Here is a 7,802-nt window from a genome sequence, read left to right on the forward strand (position 1 = left end):
TATATATATATATTATGCTGCCAAAACATTTGGAGAGAACGAGTTGAAAACTGTGTTGAAAAAAGCAGGATTTAAATAAAAAGGAATATGTTGGCATGTATACCTTCAATCATAAATTCCTCTCATTTTTCTCTCGGCCCGGCCTGGCATCTCCACCACCCTGCATGCACTGTACCAGCGGGCATCCGTTAGTGTGAGCATGCCCCTGACCGTGTTCTCACACCTGTCAGAGCAGCCCTCAGTTGCTGGCACGTTCCCATAACAGTCCTTTGGCACACTGCACACTGTTCTCCCCTCTTGGACTGAAATGAAAGGATTTGTTCTCTCTGTGCTCCTTTTGTGATGTCGTTCTCAGAGTTTGACCAAGTAGCTTTTAAAGTCACTTATTGACCGGCTTAGGCCAGCGCTCATTTGAATACCTGTTAAGTCAAAGAGGCCCCATTGTGGTTCCACATTCTTGGAATATCTTGGTTCAGGCAGTTTCGTGACACTCAACAATGTGGGTAACAACGTGGCCAAATAAAAAGTAAAAAAACAAGGTATCAGACAGCATTTTAAATGAGTTTGGCCGTAATACTCGGGTCGAGATCTCTTCTTTCGACTCTTATCTCAGCCTTGATGAACACATTATCATGTCAACCTGTTCACATTTGAAGAACATTTGAAGATGTTCAAGAAAATTTAGCTTTTTCTTACCAAATCAGTTTTTTATAGATAAATAAAGGTGTGATTTGGATATCATTAAGATTAATTATTTCATTCCCAGGAGACATATAGTGCAACCAGTTAGCAACTTATGTTATGACATACTGTAATGCATGCCTCTCTGAATTTTGTCTTCTCTGGATTTGGAAGACGAATTTCAAATTACACTACATGTCCCCTACTTCATAATAGACAGCAACCATTTAAGATTTCCTGTTTCTATTACATGTTTAAATCCAGATTATTGTTTGTTATTGCGGAGGTAGAAAACATCCTCACTCCTAAATAACAGAATCAAATATTGAATGTGAAGCTGGTTAATCCTACTTCAGGCTTGGTCTAAGTTGATGATTTGATTTTTGTCAGTTTCAGTCCTTACTTAGTCTTGACTCCCTTTTGACTTGTCTTTAAAGTGGCTATATCCGATATTTTATAATAACAATGTGAAAATGTGAAAGGGGTCACTTGTAGTAATGAACCTACAGAGAATTACCACCCAAATATGCTGCTCCACTCAGCTATAAGGGGATTTCTCAGAAAAAAAGCCACTGTACTCAAACTGCAGACAGACACAGTTAGAAATTAGAGCCAGATATTTTTCTCAGAAGTTGGTAGAGACCAAACACAGAGCTAGAATACTATTGGACTTTTTAATTCATCATTACCAGATTCACGACCCCAAGTAAATGATCATCCGTAATGGCTGGATGTGTAAATAAGCAACTGTTGGCTTACCATATCAACTTAAAAGGTGATTATATGTCAGTATCGTGTTTACAACTTGTTTGCACTGCCCTCACGTGGCCAAAAAAATCTGTTATTGCAGGTTTGACTCATCTTGGACTGGACTTAAATTGCGCTGACAACAGCCCTGCTCATAAGATAACATTTTGGTTCATCAGATAGAAAGATAGAAAACTCTAAATACATAATAAATTATTTCACCAAGATTTAGATGAAGGGAAAACTCTGCAGCACATTGGTTGAATCTCATAACTCTCCTGTCCTTCTCCAGCAGAGCACACTTACAATCCAAGCGTAGCCTACATATCTTTAATTATTCATATGTAGACTTATGTATCATGATAATAGGTGTTATAGCCTTTCCAAGACAGTTCAGACAAATAATGAAATGTAGCAGAGATATAGCGATGCATTAAGTATATACTTTGGACAGAATCCCATTAACATTTCATGAACTTGAGAGCACTCTGCCGTGAAAAGTAAGTGTGCAAATGTGTGTGTATGCCATGGTGTGCATATTTACGTGCCACTCTGTGTGTTTGCAGTCACTCATACACCCTGGAAAGTCTCCACTCCCTGTGTTCTCCCCTCGCCCTGGCTCTGTCCCCCATAGTGAGGGTAAAAATAGCACCCTGCTGCACATAGACAGCCCTCTGTGTTCCTGTGTGTAGGAATCTGAAGATGTGGGGGCTGTAACACACAGGAAATGGCTTTACTGCCAAAGCAGTTACTGCAGATATTTTTTAAACTGGTCAGCGTGATGGGTTTGGGAATGGGAGTGGACAGAAGGGTGTGTTTGTGTGCGTGAGTGGGTGGGTGGGTGGGTAGGGTCGGTGTGGGCATGTTTGTGTCTATGCATGTATGTGTGTGAGTGAGGGGGCTGTTTTTGGACTTCAAGCTCCTCAAAGGGGCCCTATGTGCTGCTATCAGCCTCTGGGACTCTGGGATTGGCAGTGGAGCCCAGAAACAAAGCAGTTTGTTCATTTCCTGGAAGGCCAGTGAACAAGTGTCTCAGTCAGAGTCCATGACCAATGGGTGGAGAGGAAAGAGAGGGAAATCGGGGGGTTTTAAGTATGTGCATAACTGAGCTGTATAGAATAGACCAATATTACAACACATTTACATCACACGCATTGGCCACATTGCTGTTTTTATATAGTTTAAAAGCAGTTTATTCTTCTTTCTTTGGTGTTAGTATTTCTCATCTATCAAAGACTACTTGCTCTACAATACTCTCACTGTGAAGGTGTCACCTCCTCTGCAGTGCACGGTACCCCTGCTCTGGCTGAGAAAGCACAATGTTCATCTGCACAGAGCCTGTAGGCAATGAAGGGTGGAGTAGGTGGATGAGGAAGAGGAGTGTGTGGGTTCAGCAGATTTCTCCAGCATACATGAAAGGCCTCAGTGCAAGGTTAATCCAGAGTTTGCCCTTCAGCCATATTTACCTGCGTGTGTGTCTTTCAGGCTGCTGCGTGTGACTCCATGACCCTGCTGATGAAAAAGTTGGATCATCTCAATGAGGGGATCCAGGAAGCCCAAAGTGCTAATTCCTCCCATGCAGACGTGGCCGATGCTGATGAGGAGCAGCAGGGCACCGCGGTAAGTCAAGTATCAAGTCAAGTCTGATTTATTTACATGGTGCTTTAAACAGGCTTTAGTGCTTTAGCAGGAGCAAAGGATATGAGTAGTGATGAAAACATATGAACAAAAGATAAAAATGGGGAACATTACACGTCACATTATGAAATTAATTTTTTAATAGAAAACTATTTTATTTGAATCACCAAGAAACCAGGAAAACTGCGAAGATAGTGTTAAGTGTAGCTTTTCTCTAATTGTTCTGTTTCTGTCCATTTCCTTTCCAGTTTTTTAAACTTTAAGTTCAAATATAGAATTAAAATCTTGATTTTTATAAGGACTAAAAAATCTTACTTCCACATGAGTCGATCATTCAAGTTCAAGTTAGCAAGTCTGTCTGATGTGCTTCTGTGACTGTACAGGAGTTTTAAAGTAGGGCACTTTAAGTACATAAATATAAAGGTGGATGACATGAATTATGTAGTTTTTGATTTGACTGAATCACAGTTTAATCAAAGTGCCATAACTTTCTGCAATATATTTAATTTTCAGAAAAAGTATATTTAGCAATACTTTACACCATACCATTCATGGCCACACACACTCAAGCAGAATTTACCATGAAGTCATCATACAGTGTACCACACACATGTTGGACAGAGAGCCTACTCAGGGGAATGAGTTGCAAGGCTTGCAGTCTCTGCCCCTCTTTAATATGAGGTAGATTAATTAAGAATAATAGTTTGGATGGTCTCCAGGCCTGTTGTTTTTCCGCCATTAAAGCCTTTCATATATCAGGCAGTGTCTGACTTGTCTGGCATCCATCTGGAAACAGAATCAATCCTCCAGAAACCAAAGATAGTAAGAGCTGAGCTCATACCAGTTTACTGTTATTGTAAATGTTTATTTAACATAATTTTTGGAAGAAGAACAGAGTTTGTAAATAGCTCCTGTGCTGCGCTCCTCTGCTCTCATTTCCAGAGCATTCCAGCTGCCTCATTATGCTTACCAAGTGTAAATCTGGTAACCTCAAATAGCTCTTAAACCAACAGCACAGAACTTTAGGAATTCATATAAACGGCTGTATTTAATCAAGCTAATCTTAATCAAACTGTCTGGCAAGCCAGAAAAACAGCGGTAAAAAGGCCTTTTTTAAGCTTTGTGCATCACATTCTAAATCAGGTATTTTTATGTAACACTTAAGTCAGTTTTATTTGCGGTTAGGATAGATTGTTTTGCAGTGACCCATCCAGGTAGAACGGACAATACAGAACAATATGAGGATCAATAAAAAGAAAAATCAATGAAAATGTTCAGTTCAGCTGCCTGCCTTATAGTGGAAGATGAGAAGAGGCCATTTATCCCAAAAATGTAAAATATTTATAGGGTAATAAAGATTAAATGACCCCAGCCCAGAGGGGTAATTCGTGACTTTTTCTTTTTTTGGCAGTAAAAAGGCCTTCAGGGTTGGGTGCAGGAGAGAGTGATTTATTGTTTGAATTAAAAACAGCTAAATTCAGTAGTCAGAACAAAAGCTATTTGTCATTTCAAGTCATGGGCTTAATATAGAAAATAATGATGAAATAACTGTCTTCACTGCAAACAGTATTCACTATTTATCTTTTAATTCATTCCTCACTCACTGTCCTATAATCAGACAAAATCCATTAACCACTATCCCCTTCTCATTCTGCTATTTACTTTGAAAAAGCCCCTCAATCCTTCTATTTTAGAAATATATTTGCAAATGTCTTAGTATGGCAATTGGTCTGTTGGACAGTTGGTCCAAAACTTTGACAGAAATATCGACTATTAACGACTTCTCATGAAATTTGGCACACACATTCATGTCAGCGAGTAGGCTACCATCAACAAACCTCCAGTTTGTCCAATACTTTGGTTTAATAATTAAATACCTGTAAAAAAAATTGTGATAAGTGCTAATTAACATGCTAACATGCTGAACTAAGATAGCGAATACGGTAAACATTACACTTGTAAAACATCAGTATGTTAGCGTCGTCACTGTAGCCTACGAATGTTAGCATTTAGCTCAAAGCACCGAAGCGCCTAAATACAGCCTCACAGCTGCTAGCATGACTTGTGTCATGAGAGATGGACTTTCCACTGTGGGAATTTTCTTCGTTAAATTCCTTTTGGTTCAAAAATAAATAGCGTAATAGAAAAAAAAGTGAATCAAACAAACCCCCATTAGAGCTACTAGTTAAATGTGGAAACACACTTGCAAACACATGCCAAAATTAGAAATTTTGATGACTGACTTCCAGTTTGAGCTGTACTTTGTTTTGGGGACACAGTGTCCTTGATGTTATTATCTAACTGTGACTGCATAGTTAGAAAATTAGCAACAGTATCATGCCATCTCTATGATGGAAGTGCTCTACAGGGTCAGAAAGGGAATTTTCTACACAGCCACTCATTGTGTGTTGTGATGAAGGGAAAATGTGTCTCTCTGTGCATGCATCTGAAGAGTGGATTCTTGGTTGAAAAAAAAACAAAAACATGCTGTTTACAGAAACAGACATTCTTCCTTCACTCTCAGTTACACACAATCACATTGGCACACACATCCATATTATCAGCCCAGTGTGTGACGGCGGGAGGGGAGAGCGGGAAGCATAGCCCCCACTGAAGTGCGTACAGTAGTTGAGTCACGAGGTCATGATCAGATGGACTTTCCAGTGTTGTTACTGAGCGGTGATACAGAGGGGACGAGGATGCGCTGGATGAGGTTGGGGGATTTTTTTCAGAATGAGAGAAGGGCAGACACATCATCAGCAGTGCCTTATATCTTCAAACACTCACCCCTCAACACCACTAAATACTCCACAGAAATCATATTGTAGATACAGAGAGCTGCTGAAGAGGCAGGTGACATGAAGACAGGGACTGGGGTAAGAAACTGGAGGACGCACAGCTACTTAGACGCTGATATTAAAGGGGCTACAGCATGTGTTGAATTTGAGCTTTAATTTTGAGACATAACTTCAATTAGGTAAAAAGACAATAAATGAGAAGAATGGGCAACACTTTAAACTGTGTGTCAGTAGCCTTTACAGCATTATGATGAAAAACAAGAAGTTAATGGTGACACTTTAACCAGTGTATAAAAACTGAATTCATGCTTTTATACTGATCTTTAAAAGGCAATGCTGGATGAAGTGCAGATGTGTGAAAGTAATACATCTTATTTTATTGTACCTTTTGGCTGACTGGCTTTATGCATAACTTTTGATCTTCCTAAGCAGTTGTAAGTGACATGATCAGTAGATTATCAAATTTATATTTATATTTTTCTGTGATTTCTTATATTGGCGAAGATGTTACAGGATAGTCAACTGCTGTGTCCAAGGTTTGGAAGGACCAGTCAGTCTCAACTAGCCTTATAATCTTGTGTTGGGCTACAGAAGGACCTTTTCTGCACCCCATCTGACTTCTTCCTCTCTGTCCTCCCAGGATGCAACAGTTGTGGGAGGGATGGCGAGCCGAGCACCGAGTCAGGCTCAGGGAAACTCCAGATCTCCAGACAAACCTGAGCCACTGACCAGGCGCCCCTCGAGACCCTTGACTCGCAGCAGACCGTTGGCCCGCTCATCCCTCTCGTCCCCTACACATCTCCACGCTCGACGAGCCAGGGTGAGCGAGATTGTACGTCTGTGGGTGTGTCTGGGAGCATTTGTGAGTTGAGAATAGTCATGTTGTACTGAGGGCTAAAACATGTTTGGCGTGGCTTTGTGGTAGTCTTAAAGTAAAAAATTACTATGTGTATGTGATAGAAAGCTGTTAGAAAGGATGCACGAAACCAATATTTGTGTATCTATTTGCCACAAAACTAAAACAACTGAATCATATTCTGAATACTTTCATTAATCACACATGCAATTAGGTTACAGTCTGCTGCAGCATGAGAAACCAGTGTTTGTCTACTGACTATAAAATCAGGTTACCACTCACAAGCAGTTATGATGTCCTTAGTTCTTCCCTGCTGTTAACTCATGCCTCACTCATTCTTTAGAAACAGCACGCACACTGGTTTGGAGTGTTAGATGTTGCTGGCCCTGCTGGAGCTTCAGAGGCATGTCTGATTGATAAAAGTTGATACATTTTCTGAGGAGGAAATGTTTGAGTGTCTCTCCAAATCCCATACTCATGTTTCTTTTGAGTGAAACCTTAAGGCTCAGATCTATTTTTGTGCTATGTATGATGAATTGTAGTTTTCTCAATACATCTCAATACATCAGCTGCTCTCTCTTTGCAAACACATTGATTCCTCATCCATTCATCATCCTTTTGTTATATTTTATGTCTTACACTAGGAAGAATTTCCCTCGCTATCTCTTTTGAGTATTTAAAAAAAAAGTCTCCCTCTATCATGTCTCCTCCCTCCCTCTCTCTTGGCCTCTGTCCAGTCTGCATGTCCTCTGCTGTTGTGTAAATAAGGTGAAAGTAAAAGGATGAGACAGCTCAGCTGCATCCAGCCAGTATGCAAGGTCATGTTTTTCCTGGGTCAGCACTGCAACATCAACAAAAACTACCATACAGGTACAACTGTCAGACCTATGAAAGGAGTGAGAACATGGGGTTGGTTTTTTATTATATTTGTTATTTTTGGGGCTTTTATTGCCTTTTATTAGAGAGGAAGACAGACAGGAAAGTGGAGAGAGTGAGGGGATGACATGCAGTGTAGGGCCACAGGTTGGAATCTAACCTAGGCCGCTGCGGTAAGGACTTAATTCATGGGGTGTGCACTCTAC

Source organism: Morone saxatilis, unplaced genomic scaffold (assembly GCF_004916995.1).
Source record: "Morone saxatilis isolate NCDOM2014 unplaced genomic scaffold, NCSU_SB_2.0 Contig20, whole genome shotgun sequence".
In the NCBI taxonomy this organism is placed as follows: Eukaryota; Metazoa; Chordata; class Actinopteri; family Moronidae; genus Morone; species Morone saxatilis.